Source organism: Grammomys surdaster, unplaced genomic scaffold, assembly GCF_004785775.1.
Source record: "Grammomys surdaster isolate TR1022 unplaced genomic scaffold, NIH_TR_1.0 125801, whole genome shotgun sequence".
Lineage (NCBI taxonomy): Eukaryota > Metazoa > Chordata > Mammalia > Rodentia > Muridae > Grammomys > Grammomys surdaster.
The window spans coordinates 1,268,004-1,283,463 of record NW_021620632.1 but is presented as its reverse complement, the minus strand read 5'-3'; the positions used below and the strand labels follow the sequence as shown (position 1 = coordinate 1,283,463).

The following is a 15,460-nucleotide window of genomic DNA, read 5'->3' as shown; positions in this document are numbered from 1 at the left end:
CTACTGACTTCAAGGTCCATCCTACTTTAGCATAGATGCATCTTAACTGGATTTTATCTCTAGAGTCACTATCTCCAAACAAGCTCTGCCTCTACAAACAAGTTTTGGAAATTATGTACATCTTAATGTCATGTGTTTTTTCCTCCACTCATACTGATTCACACCAAAATTATATGTAAACTATAAACTTCTTTCTCTGTTTCCCAACATCTTCAAAGTTATTAACTAGTTCTTTTGTTAAGTCTAAAGCTCACATAAATTTAATAGCTCAAAAGTTAGAAATGATATTATGTAAATAATCTAAATTATCCCCATCAAAATATTCCTTAACATTTAATGCAAGACTTATTTTCACTAGTGGCCATGGTCACTGTAGTTAGCTAACTTAAATAGTAAGAAATCTATGCAAAAATAGGTTCTGTGATGTCAGGAGTGACCCTGCTTAAACATTAACTTCTTAGTCAGCCATAAGTCCCTACTGGCACCAAGTCTTGGCCTCTGTGGAAAGCACTAATTCAGTTAAGAGCAAATTGCTATAGATCTTGTGGGTAGGTAGCCTTGGTGGGAAAGTACTAGCTTAGATCAGAACAAATAATCATAGAACTTATGGACAGGTACCTAGCAACATGTTCTGCTCTGTTCCTTCTCCTGCTCCAATATCCTGCTCGAGAACATCTGTACTCCCTCTGTGCTCTCTAGAAACAAAGAGACCCTACGTCATCCCCCTCCCCATATCCTGCTTCTATGTGTATGTAACCTGGTGTGGGAACAATAAAAATTTGACAACTTGATCAGACTTCTTGACTTGCTGTCCTTCTTCACGTACCCTTGTCCCCCAGTTCTCTCTTTCAGGTGGTTCGCCCAGTCCCATTTCACTGCCCTGCGGGCAGTGTAATATATACTTTAGAGATCAAACTTGGCATAAAAAAGTATATCTTCTTTTACTTACATGAATTTCAGAACTATGAGCAGTAAATATAGTGTTGGAAATGAAAAGAGTAATTACATTTTGGACAGAAAGTTATTAAACAGGCAAGAGGAGACTTAATGGGAACCACAATAGCGAAAAACATGCTCTATTTGTTGAGTTGGGTGATGCTTTCAGAGCTACATGTACATGCATGTACATATAAAAATATATCTACTTATACATCTAAGCTCTGTGCATTATATGGAAGTTAGAGCCTTCAAATAAGTCACAATAAGATAAATAATGAAAATCAGTTTTTGCTTTTCTCTTCCTAATACTTCAAAAACACAAACTCAATCAACAAAAGGCACTTAAAACTCTGCCAAGCAAGAATGAGAAAAACAGATGCAAGAATCTGTAGAAAATGATAACAATCTTGAAATCTCTTATATTCCTGTTGTTTCCACAGACTTTATTTCCATAGGGAATGGGATGATGGGTGTGGGTTTCTTACAGGTAATGTCAGAATATCAGTCAATAGAACTTAGTTCAAAACAGGCACTGTTATTTGGCATTTGTACATGCTTATGTTCCAAGGTAATACATTTTATTTTAGGCACATATATGGATATTGATTTTTATTTCTCACTTACCTGATTTTTTCATTAACCTAGAAATGTTCTGAGAAGATGGAGTTGAGATAAGGGTACAAAGAACAGCATCAAGAAATTCGGTAATCAACAAGGTGTGGAGATATATTAAGATTGTAACTGTGGGAAACTTTTCTACTGTACCACACTAACCTTGACCATGGGAAAATGGAAGCATAGGTTCATGGAATTTAAAACTAAAAAGAAACTAGATTTAGAAGTATTTATTATATTAAGAAATAATATCTGAAACAGCATATGTGCAATGAGAAAATCCTGCAGCAAGTTCTTGATAACACCATCCCCCACGGAATGCCTATTTTCAAAAACTGTTTTGACTACTTTCAAACATTGCCCTTAATTATTCCCTTGTTACTTTCAAAATTGATAATGTAGAAAGGGTAAAGTCTAGCTCATTATGTGCAATTCACGAGCATCTTGTGAGAAGTATGCTAATGTATTAGATGGTATAATTTTGGTCCCCATCTTCTTTACTGAGAATACAGTAATGGGAATAATATAACAAGAAAGGATTCAGTGTTGCAGGCATTCAGAGGACCACATAAAGGACATTTTAATATTTTCCAGTTGAAAATCTGGACAAGATTTATTTTCTTTATCCCATAAAGTCATGCATTATTAGTGAATTCATTTGCTATCTTTCCTTCATACAGAGTCAACAGTAACGCCAAGTGTTATATTACTATACAACAATTAACAAGGTAATTGGTTAGTTAGTTCCTAGTAGGACTGCTATGATTATCACCTTTTGATAGATACAATGACAGTGGAGAAAGCCAAGGACTTGATTATCTGACTTGAACATCCTCTTGGACTCTTGCACTTGTGGCTTGTTTAAACATGTAGAAAAGAAAGATCGAAACTTCTTCGGTTTTTGGCTTATTGGGTGAGAGTTAGGATAATCATAGCTTCTTATAGGTTGATAGTAGGTAAGATTAGCCATAGAAGAGAAACTTGAGAAAAAAATATTGTAAAAATGGAGAGAAAGAAGTCTGCAATGACTGTCACATTATTAAGATCAAGACATAAATATGAACCCAGTGAAAGAAATGGTTGTTCAGCTGAGGTATCTGAGTCTAAACAGGAAAAAACTGTTTTATAAAAATTTTGCTGGCTGGGCTGAGAAGATGGCAGTGGCAGCAGGGACCGGATCCCCGGCAGGGACCCAGTCGGCAGAGGGCACCCCAGGGCCTGCGGTGGCGCTGGAGCTGTGACTCAACAAAGCCACTTCCCAAGCATGGTGAAGCAGGATTGGTCAGCCATCCAGAAGTTCTGTGAGCAGGTGAACACCGACCCCAGTGGCCCAACACACGCTCCCTGGCTACTGGCCCTCAAGATCCAGTCTCCACAGGAGAAGGAAGCCCTTTACTCCCTGACGATACTGGAGATATGCATGAACCACTACGGGGAGAAGTTCCACAGCAAAGTGGCTAAGTTCCGCTTCCTGAATGAGCTGATCAAAGTATTGTCCCCAAAGTACCTAGGAGTCTGGGCTACAGAGAAGGTTAAAGGAAGAGTTATTGAAATCCTCTTTAGCTGGACAGTCTGGTTTACGGAAGACATCAAGATCCGAGAAGCTTATCAGATGCTGAAGAAGCAAGGAATCATAAACCAAGATCCAAAACTACCGATGGATAAAATCTTGCCCCCACCGTCTCCTTGGCCAAAGAGCATCTTTGATGCTGATGAGGAAAAATCAAAGCTTCTGACAAGACTTCTCAAGAGCAACCACGCTGAGGACCTTTAGACTGCAAACCGGCTGATCAAGAATTTGGTCAAGGAGGAACAAGAAAAGTCAGAAAAGGTGTCCAGGCGAGTCAGTGCAGTAGAGCAAGTCCACAGCCACGTGAGGGTGCTGCGGGAGATGCTGAGCATGTACTGAAGGCCAGGCCAGGCCCTGCCTGACCAGCAGGCCCTGCAGGTTGTGTATGAAAGATGTGAGAAGCTGTGGCCCACCCTGTTCCAGCTTGCAAGCGACACCACTGATGATGACGACGATGCACTGGCGGAGATTCTTCAAGCAAATGACCTTCTCACGAAGGGGGTTCTGCTGTACAAACAGGTGGTGGAGAGATGAGTCAATGTTAGGAATGCAGTACTCACCGCAGTGGGAACCATTCCTGCCCCCAGAGTATTCCCAAATCCAGAACCCTGTGGGAGGAACTGCCCCTTCATTGACCTGGAGACACCATCTTTGCTTCATCAGGACCTGGCAGCCCTAGGGATCAACGATGTGGATGTGATGTTCCCACTAGGAACCAGGTTGTTGTTATTCCAACTTGCTGTAAGGACAAGAAGCAGTCGGGTGTCATCACACTCCTGGGAGGTGGAATCCAGAGTCTTTCTGCAGACCGGAACTTGCTGAATCTCTTCTCTCCACAGCCATGTCTAGGACCAATGAATTATGTTCCACAAAAAAAAACATCCCCAAGGAGGTGCCACCAGGTACCAAGGCCTCTACAGGTTGGTCCTGGGAGGCTGGGCCATTGGCTTCTTCCACAGCTTCACAGAATACACCTCTGGCTCATGTGTTTGTCCCTTTGGAGTCTGTGAAACCCAGCAGCCTGCCACCCATCATCGTGTATGACCAGAATGGCTTCCGAATTCTGCTGCACTTCTCCCAGACTTGGGTCCCTGGCCACCCGGATGTACAAGTGTTGGTGTTGACCATGATGAGCACTGCCACCCAGCCTGTCTGGGATATCATGTTTCAGGTGGCTGTCCCAAAGTCAATGCACGTGAAGCCGGCATCCAGTTCCAAGCTCCCTGCATTCAGTCCTCTGATGTCTCCAGCCGTGATATCTCAGATGCTGTTGCTTGACAACCCACACAAAGAACCTATCCGGTTGCAATATAAGCTCACTTTCAACCAGGGTGGGCAGCCGTTCAGTGAAGTAGGAGAGGTGAAAGACTTTCTAGACCTGGCCGTCTTAAGCACTGCCTGACTTCTCAACCAAGACTCTTCAGTCAAGCTTCGGCCAGTGTTCTTTTACTATCTAGTTGGGACTTGTTGTAATGTAGTGCAGAGTGCCAAGAGTTCTCTCCTGATGTTAGGCCTTGATTGCCAAATCTATTGATCATGTATGTGCGGGTGCATGTGTGTTACCGGGGTGCTGGGGAGGAGGGAGAGATGGGCTTTGGATTTGGGCAGTGTGGGGATGCTGACAACCTCTGAGATCATCTCTGCTGCACTCATACCTGCTTCTGCATGTTGATTGGCACTGTTGCCCCTGCCTCGAGTTGGAGTTTTATAAGCCAAAGTTTTCTCCGTGTATTGTTAATCTTTTCATTCATCCACTCTGTGCCTTGTCAGCCTTTGAAAGTCTTAGTTGCTCCCAGGCTGCTGTTCTCAGGGACCTGGTTGGTCTTGCGACAGAGTGTGTCTTCTGGGGCACACTCTTCCATGAATGGTCTTGTCTTCGTTTTTCATTAGCAAATGCTGCTTGCAGATGTTCAGTAGGACATTCTAAATGGAATGTTTGTTCACTGGTTCAGGTAAGGGACTTGCCATGAGACCAGGAGACCACACTTGGTAGGCCAATCATGTCCTTCACTACAGTGCCTTAAATTCTTCCTTAGACGGACCCTCTGAGGCCTTGCTCAGGCGTTGGGTTCTGTGGGTTGGGCAGCCTGTCTGGGCCCTTACTCAGGACCCACAATGTCATCTTCATTCTTTCTGTTCACAAACATCTCAGAGCTCTTTCATTGTGACCCTGTGTTTGTCATCATAAATCACAGCTAAGGGGCCAGCCCTGTGGCCCTCACAATCCAAGGTGGGGAGCTGTGATGCAGGTAGAGAGCCATGTGGTGATTAAGTACAGAACATCATTGAATAAATACTTTTGTGTCCAAAAAAAAACTTTGCTAACAGTAAGAACAATTCTGCTAGCATTGATTGTTGAAATAGCTTGGCATCCCACTGAATGTAATATATTTACTAGATTCAGTCACTGTAAAAGATGAAGACAGAACCAAAGTTTATTGCTGGGAACAGCAGTTATACTGGCTTCACAGAGCAGAAGATTTTCGCATCACATGGCCATATCCAACTCAGCTCGTCCACATACAGGATCCCAGAATCTACCTATAAGAAGGTCTAATTTAATTACTGAAGTCTGGTCTTGATCTTAGAATTTGCATTTCTAATGAGTTTCGTATAATACTGTATCAGTAGTTTTATGTCACTATAACAAAGTACCTGAGCTGATTAACTTGAAAAAGTAAAGATTAACTTGGGCTAGTAGTTTTGAGGTTCATGTCCATGATCTGTTTCTTTATAGCTTAGGGAACGTGGCAAGACAGGTATTAAGGCAGAAGCTTTCCATGACTTAGTAAAGATGAAAATGAAAGCTTATAGGATCTAAGATTTTAGTCTATCATGAGTGCCAGTTCCTAGCATTGAGAACACAGAGCACAAATGTTCATAAAGTGGTGGACCAGGGAGAAGAAAGGGACTAGAAATGGGGGTCAGCCTATAATATTTATAACTGTGGTGCTAAGGACTTTCTCCAGTAGTCAGGCCCCAACTACTAAACGTCGTACAGCTTTCCACAAAGCATCCCCAACTGAATAACTAGCACCTGGCTTGAGCCCCACAATGATGTGAAATGAAACATTCTCCAGGCACACATCCTAAACAACTACCTTAGGGAACAAATCTGTAGCACATGGGCCTTTGGAAGGATATTTAAGATACAAAGTACAATAGTCATGATGAACAGATCAGATCACATGATAAGATGCTATTGTCTATGAAAATAATGATACCATTTAAACATGTGTTTCTAAATATAATAAAATGACACTTAGAAACTGTTTTTTGATGTTTGATCTAGTCAAACATTAATATTTTCATTGTGAAACAGTTATTTATATAAATGCACATAGTTTAAAATGAAGTTGCAGTAAGAGCTCATTACTGGGAAGAAAACCGCTAAGGCTGCTTTATAGCTTTGATTAGTGCCTCATCCACGATAACTCACCTCGTCTAACTCACCTCTACAGCTACTGGCTGTATACTGAAACAACACACAGAAAATTCACAGGGTGTTCAGGGACCAAGGTCATAAGGTTTGAGTATAGTACAGAAATAAGATTTATTCATAAAATCTATGTATCATGTGGAAACAGATCCTAAAACATTATTTCCACAGCATGTGGAGAGAAATACAGAACAAAAGTGTTCTTTCACAAGAAATTTTCAAAACTCCTCAGCATGTTTCCTTTTATAAAGCATGGGTAAGAATTGCAGGGTGTCATTTGGATAATCTGATATTTATATTATGGCTGGTGATAGGAAAACAAATGGTTTTCCGGAACAAATTGGAAAAAAAATACTTTCAACCTGGCACAAGGCTAGGAGAAAAGGGAGCGGAAAAATATTGAAACAATGAAAGAGGTACTAGAGTCTGACAACTTGAAAAATCCACAGTTTATTTAGGTTACAAAATACTCTTAAAGCAAAGACTGCCTGAAGCCTGGAGCTGTTTGTTTGCAGTCTTAGGTTTTTAGACTCACTTATTAGTTTCTGTTGTTTGAGGCAACAGTTGGTGATGATCTGTCAGGGTGGCCCTGGAAAACTAATAAACTATTCTGATTCAACAGAAGAGAAACATGTTGAGTTAAATTTGGAAGGACAGACATTAGGACAAAGACACACCTTTGAACGCACAAATGTGCTCTTATGGATTATAATGACTATTAAATAATGAATAAAATGAAAGTGTCTCATGCTGGTACATGGAAATATCTAAGGTAATATCTTCCTTGTTTGCCAATGGTTCTTCAGAATTAGATGTCACCTTGAAGCTATTAGAATGATAGAAATAGGGCTGACTAGATGACTCAACCATTAAAGGCTAGGCTCACAACCAAAAATAAAAATAATAGGAATATAAGTTTGTCAGTGATAACGCATCATTGCAATATAATGTACTCCCTAATAAAGAATAACCACAAATTGGGCATTGTTTATAAGAAGTAAACAAAATAAACATGAAACAAGACAAACAATGCAGTAAAGACTGAATGATGTATAATGGAATGTCTTTTTCAGACATTCATACTGTAGTGATTGGTTAACAATAATATTACTGTTGTTAAAAACCACTTTATTTTAAGAATCATAATATGTTCCAAAGCTATATTTTATATAGTAAAACCACATTTGTTTTAGAATTTATTCCTGAAATTGTTAACAGAGAGTCAATTAAAAATTATATAAAACATCTATAAAAATTTACAATACCAGTGAAATAACACGTATCATTTACAGATCAAGAGAAGCATACTTTATTCCTATCATATTTGTATACATTTTTCAAAACATATAAATTGAATAGATCCATCACCAATTAATTTAAAGATGCAAAACTGATAAAAACTTATTCTTAAAATGTCCTGTTTACTTGTTTCAAGCATAGCAAATAGCAATAAATCATGAAAACGTATTTAGTGAGTGAAAATAAATTACACTTACATTGTGTAATGTGGAATACAGTGCAGAAGGAATCAGCTGTGTTATTAGTTCAGTAAACCTCATGTCATGATAGAATGATTTCACTCCTCGTCTTAGTGGGGTAATATGGTGGAAACGGGATACAGAGTGAAATAATATCAAATCCCCTCTTTGTTTACAATAAACTTCTTTTTGTAAAAGATAAGAAATAAACATACATAAAGTATTTTCAATGAATCTTCACAGAAAACGAAGAAAAACAGAGACATTGCATGAGAGAGAACTGAGAGAACTGAATGAGGTGATTTTTATTACATTTCTTGAGAAATCCTAAAATGAATACCATTTCAATGTAATCCCCAATGTAAGAAGAAACTAGACATGGAACACAGCCTGGAGTGAAGGAAAAGAGAGGAAGGAGGAGGCAGAATGAAAGCGAAAGACAGAGGTGGAGGCCTGAAGCAACTCGAAGGATATAGTGCACCTTGGGGTTGGCAGGGGCTCCAGTAAGAAAGCTTACACTGTATTATGGAGAACATTTTACTAGGAATTTTCTCATAGCCTTTTTCAGGGTATTATATAGCCAAGGCTGATCTCAGTCTCACCGTGCAGACAAGGTTAACCTTGATCATCTGATTCTCTTGGCTCTGCCTCCTCAGTTTTAAGACCTCTTGCTTGCTGGCAAAGCACTCTATAAACTGAGTTGTATCCTCAAACCAAAATTTTATTGTTTTGAAGTAGACAAGGAACCTCACTTGAGGTCAGAGTTATTGAATGCTATTTTACCTGACAAAAGAGACAGTTTCAAGCCATCAAAATTAAAGGCCCTGCTTTCAAGCTTCCAGGCCATTGTGTCATTGTGTGCATAATGACAGGTTGTTAGACTTGAACAAGCCTTTCTGAGTTGAAAAGGAATCTTTTTTGTGTGCTAGGAAATGTGGCTGACTACAAATTCATCTGGAAAATTCCCCTTTCTCACACAAATCGCAGGAGGAATAAAGGGTTTGCACCTCTGTGAGAAGCAAATGTCCTTTCAAAGTTTTCTGTGGCTTAGACAGAATGAGAAAATGCAGATCCCTCCTTTAATCTGGCAATCTGTTGCTTCACTATCAGATCTTTGCTTTTTATTAATGAAATATTATGAGTGTAAACCTTCCTATATCCTTAAATATCATCGTTTAAGCAACAGAGATGTCACTCATTTGTATCTACTTTTCAGTTTAGTCTTGTGAAAGTCAGTAACAAATATTCTGAGATAGGTTATTTATCCAATGTGGGAAGATTACAGTCTACTTCCACAAACCCAGGAGGCATAGGGCCCACAATACTGGGTCCAGTTATACGCAGCATCACATATGTAAATCACCATTGATGAAGGAATCTGCTACAAAATTACCTAAGCACAATAGTATTGATCTTTCATCCTTAATTAAATTTTTCATTGAAAATTCTGAAATTTTAGTTTTAGTTCTGGAGCTTATTTACTTTGTTATTTATACACATTTGTTTCATATAAAGTTTTAAACTATATATTTATGCATTGTTTATCTTTTGCCAAATCAATAGTCACTTTACATAAATCAAGAATATTTAATGTAAGGTACATCTTCAAAAATGTTGAAATACCATCTGAAATTTCACAAAGATAAAGAGAGGAGGAGTCTTGCTCAAGGACAGTGGAAAGTTGTTGGAGACATTCTTAAGGAGCCTCTTCAATGATGGACTTCTAGGTGTAATCCAAAAATAACAGCTCACAGACAGGCCTGAAATCATAAACAGGACATATGTTCTCCCAGACACTGTGAACACTGAAAAGAAAGAAACATTTGGCTTCCCTGTTCTACCTTCCCACCAGCCATTCTTCAGACATCTCAATTGGTGTAACATAACAAAGACTAGGAGAGCTAGATAGTGAAAGCCTTGAGTTATCTATCACACACAGACACACACACATACACACACACACACACACATAGACACACACACACACACACACTCATGCATGCACTTCATCTACAATGAACAGTCAACAAGTTTAATCTCTAGGGTCCTATCAATCTTGTCCTGTGCTATTGAGATCATAATTCAGTTCTAATGATTCTATTCTCCACTATTATATTCATTTGTAACACACATTACAATATCTATCATACTATGGTATTCAAATGTGCTGTAAATGAATTTTGAGCAACCCAGTTGCATAATAAAATAATTACTGCTATTATACTGAGACATTTCTCACAAAAATCTTGGACAGATGATTAGAAAGGAAGACCTTTTTTAGTTTTACAGTAAAATGTGAAATGATATAATTGACTGTAATAGGGAAAAGTAGAATGTCCCTATATAAGAGTAATGTGAGCACAGAAAGCATTCAAGACAACATTGCTGTGCTACCATCCTCTCATTTGTGAGAATTATAAAGGGTCTTTTGAGAAACTTGCCTGACTCCATTCTGAAGGCAGGAGCTATTATGCTGTATAAATAAGTTTCCATTTACTGTAAGAGCTAAGTTGCTGCTTTTCAATCTTTTTCCTAGAACGTGACCTGCTCCCACCCATGACCTTGAAGTGTTTTTGAGAACATCGTGGACTACTCTTACCCTCTCTGACCTCCCTAATCACCCTCCCTAATAACTTGGTGATCATGTGGTATTCTTTTAAAAATATTTTTCTGTATTGTTCCATTATCACTCTTCTGTAAACCTGCTTTGCAACTACTTGTGATTTTACTCTTTAAAGGGGGCCTAAGAAATAGATTTGGGCCTGCTCTCTTTAGATGTAGGAGGCAGTCACTGCCAAGTGTTTGGGTGAATCTCCTATAAACTCAAGCTTTCTTCAGATTTGTTTCAAAACTGTGGTAGTGGTCTTATTTTTAGCCAGTGGGATTCATTTTCTGGGGGCTGCAGTGAGATTAGACCAACTATCCAAATTCTAAAACCAGATCATCACTCCAGGACACCTGGGCCAGGGCTGAGGGGATTCTCAAGAGATCTATACCTTGGGAAGTTCCAAGGCTCCAAGGCAGGCTTTCAGTTCAATTTCAAGGACTCAGACCATCAGAGTGAACTGTAGTACTAAGAAAAGCAGTAAGAGCATTTTCATAGGCCTCCTGGGTGTGGCATAGTCTGGTCTATTGGGATCCTCATCTTGGATGCTGAAGGGGGCAGTGCCATAGAACCCAAATTTTCTCCCATCCAGGACAAAAAAGAAGACATTGCACTGACCACCTGAGGTCCTTGGTCTGGTTTTATGTCTTATTTGTCTTGCCTTTTAATGACTTGGGTTTGGTTTCATATTTACTGCCCTCTTTCTCTCTTTTGTACTTTCTGCATTAAATTAGTTTATAGTGGACTTGGGGCAAGTGAACTGACACCTAGTATGGGTAATATGGCTAGCAAGCCTATCAGCCCTCTACCCTATATAGTCAAGGAGGATTACGATTATCCTATCACCAAGAGTTGCCTACAAACACTCTGTAAAACTATATGAGGTTGACTAGCTCTCCCAGGATACTTCTGATTCTCAAACAGCCTAAGCAGTGGGAAATATCACCCTTGGTATTCCTGGCCATCCAGATCAGATTGGATATGTCTTGCCTTAGGCTGAAGTAACTTATAAAGTGTCCCTCTGGATGAAGATTTATATGGTCTCTAATGGGCAAGGAGGGGAAGCCCTGCCTGATTGGTGGCAGATAGAATCTTTAAGAGACCATAGAAAAGACCCAAGAGCCATGTCTGAAAACTGTACTGGAGGACTCACAGGATGGAGAATCCCTCTTCACTCCATATAACCATCTTTACCAACAGATCCATTCATAACCTCAACCTCCACCTTCCCCAAGCAAGTCTCCAACACCATGGGCTTTGTCTGCATCTACCCCTACCCCACCATTTAGCTTTTTCCTACTTCCACCTACCTTCTCCCTGCTAGCTCCTACCATTGTCTTTTCCCCTACCTACACCCACCAGGGTATCCCATATGGCTTTCCTGACATTTCCTCTGGTTCTGGGGTACCACCTGTTTTGGTCTTAGCTCCCCTATGGGTGTTTCTTGACAATTGCTACCTGTATGTTTCTTACTCTACTATAGATCTATATACCTGGAGAACCAGAACCCCCATTTCAGCCCTAACCCAGTTTCCTTAATGTATGTAATTGATTATACCTTTGGTAATCATTTTCTCATATGGGACAACTGTTAGAAGAGTCTCTGTACCCTCTTCACTACAGATTAAAGGGAGCAAATTCTCACAAAAGCATCTGAAGCATTCCTCAGAAGAGTTTCAATTGCTGATGACCAGAGGGCAGAGGCAGTTGACTGTGCTCTGCAAAAATGGAGACCTCAATGGAACCACAACACAGAGAAAAATACGAGGCCACTCAGTACTACCAGGTTCTATTAGAAGTGGTGAAATGGGAAGCCTGAAAGCTTGCTAACCTATCCAAGGTAAACAGATTTAAAACAGGGACCAGATTAATTACCTTTAACTTTCTTAGAGTGCCTCTTGGACACCTATTGGCTATACACTCCTATAGACACAGAAGACCTGGCAAGTCTCAAGGAGATTGACCTGGCCTTTGTTACTCAGTCCACTGATACACATAGAAAGATAAAAGAAGATAGATGTGTTTTCAGGAAAGAACAGCTCAGACTTATTAAAAGTAGTCCAGAAGGTGCTTGACAAGAGAGACAGCAAAAAAAAAAAAATCTTTTGATAAAGAAAATGGACTACGTCACTGTGACTGAATTATAAGCCTCAGGAACCCCATGCACCCCATGATAAAAATATAATACCTTTACAGATAGATCTATATGCTTATTGCAAAGTAATGAATGCCCATGACAGAAAAAGGTACTTCTCCCCTTGATTCAAGTCAATCCTGGATATGGAGCATATGCAAGCTTGAAGCTCCTTTGATAGGTCCCTAGGAGCCTTTCATAACTTTCATCATGGGAGGGGGGGGGCAACCTTTAAATTTTCTGGTAGACATGGGGGCTACTCATTCAGTTTTATGGGGGTGCCTAGGACAATTTACCAAGAAAGCAATGGAAGCATAGGAGACAAAAGCAAATATCAAAGAATATAAATATACCACTACTCAGACTTTAACCTAGAACAAGGAACTGGGCCACATTCTTTTATTGTTATTCTTAAATATCCCTACCCTTTCATGGAATGGGATTTCTTAAACGAGCTCCAGGCAATCGTGTCATTTGCAGAAGACATTCCTAGGTTGTAACTGGGAGTCCTTGAAAATTATAACCTGCCCAATACATGAGTAATATTCACTACTCTAAACTCTAACTCAATCCCTAAATGGGGAATGGAAAACAATTGTTCATCCAGAAAATTTCTATGGTTTGGGCAGAGGACAATCTCCTAGCTTAGCAAAACATATGACACCTATGATAGTGCAATGGACAAATGAGGCAATGACCATTTGATTCAAGTAATATCCCATCACTTGGAAAACAGGGAAGGGATCAGATGCCTCATTGATGTCAACATACTTATTCTCTACCAGTCAGCCTTGAAATCCCTACGTGTTGCCTGTCCAAAAGCCTAGAACTTGATACGATCAACCAGTACAAGACTTGAGGGGAAGTGAACAAATGGGGAGAATGTATTTACCCAACTGTTCCAAATCACTACTGTTTGCTCAGAACATAAAGTCATAAACTATACACTGCATTGAACATAAAAGATGCATTCTGCTCAATCAACTCTGGTCTGGGGATATCAGGACATCTAACCTGGACCAGACTGCCTGGGGGTTAAAAAACTTTCCCAACATCTTTGATGAAGCCTTTAATCAATACGTAGATCCTTTATTATTGGCTGTTAAATTATTTATTATTAGCTGCTTGAGAGTCACAAGAGGTGTTTTGGAAACTGTAGCCCAGTTAGTTTACAGAGTTTCTAAAAGGACAGGTTACCTACTTGGGATATGAGCTAAGAAAAAGGAAGACTGTTGTCCCAGGGCTAAATGGAGTGATTACAAGGCAAATTCCAACTCCAACTGCCAAGAAACAAGTTAGGAAATTTCTGGAGCTGTTGTATATTGCTGTGTTGTATATTGTTGTCTTTGGATACCTGGATTTTTCTGAAATTGTCAAACCCTTGTAGTCTGCTATGGCCTGGAGCAACACCCCTTGGAATGGACTGAAGAACATGCACAGGCCTTTAAGAACTTAAAAGTGGCCCTTGCAGAGAACCCCACTTCAACTCTCCCTGATATCTCGAAGCCCTTTCAACTTTATGTCCATGAAACAACAGGTATTGCTAAGGGAGTTCTGACTCAGACTCTCAATCCCTGGAGAAGACTGATAGCTTGCATCTCAAAGAGACTGGATCCTACAACCTGTAGATGTACCCCTTGATTAAGAGCCATAGAAGCTACCACAATTTGTATCACAGAAGCTGACAAACTCACATCTGGACAGACTAACTGTAACAGCTCCACATGCTGTTGAAACCTTGTTGAGGGATGCCCTGGTTGATAGATGTCAAATGCCGGTCCGACTCAGTATCAGGCCTTTCTTTGTTAAAACCTTGGCCATCAATCACACCATCCTACTGCCACATGAAAACTAGCAGGAGCCCATCCATGGTTGCCTAGACGTGCTGAACAGCATCCAAGGCATGATTTGACATATCAGGTACTCTTCTTTCCATCAGAGATGTGTATCTCTACATGAACAGCAGCAGCTTCATTCAAGAATATGCAGGGCAGCAGTGGTTACAGGCCAGAAGGAGGTCATTTGGGCATAAACCTTGCTCAGGGGCACATCTACCCAGAGAACAGGATTGATTGCTGTGACAAAGGTTTTAAGATGGGTGAAAGGAAAAAAGTGAACATCTACACAGACAGCCAATATGTTTTTGCTAAGTCTCACGGACAGATATATAAACAGAAGGGCTTACTGACTTAAGAGAGAAAAGACTATTAATAAAACACATATCAGTTGCTAGAGGCCATCTGACTACTAATGGAACTGGCCATAATTTATTGCCCAGGACAACAAAAAGACAAAAGCCCCCAAATTCACAGTAACAACCATGCAGATCAAGTCCTTAAAGGGGATGCTCTCCAGTAACCCAAACCTCAGACTGTCCCAGAATTATCTGCTGTCTGTGAGCACTGACTCTGCCTCAATAAAGATATTCCTGAGTATAATCCAGAAAACATCAAGTCATATTCTGACATAAAGGATCTTGCCTGATGGTAGAACCTGAATGCCAAAGATATAGGGTGAAAATTGACTAACTGCTTGTTCTGCTCTGTGTATTTCTCACGTAAGATCTCAGAACACATCTCCCCTGGACATTGAGAAAAACTTCAGAACATTTCAGATTGCTTCCTGTTCTGTGTCCAAGTAAATGCAAAGAAGGACATACATCTTCCCAATCAACAAGGTC

At 40.0% G+C, this 15,460-nt stretch overlaps 1 pseudogene; it reads left to right on the top strand.

Moving 5' to 3' along the window:
- Nucleotides 1-2,612: 2,612 nt before the first annotated feature.
- On the top strand, nucleotides 2,613-4,528 carry LOC114640275 (annotated as a pseudogene).
- The last annotated feature ends 10,932 nt before the right edge of the window (nucleotides 4,529-15,460 follow it).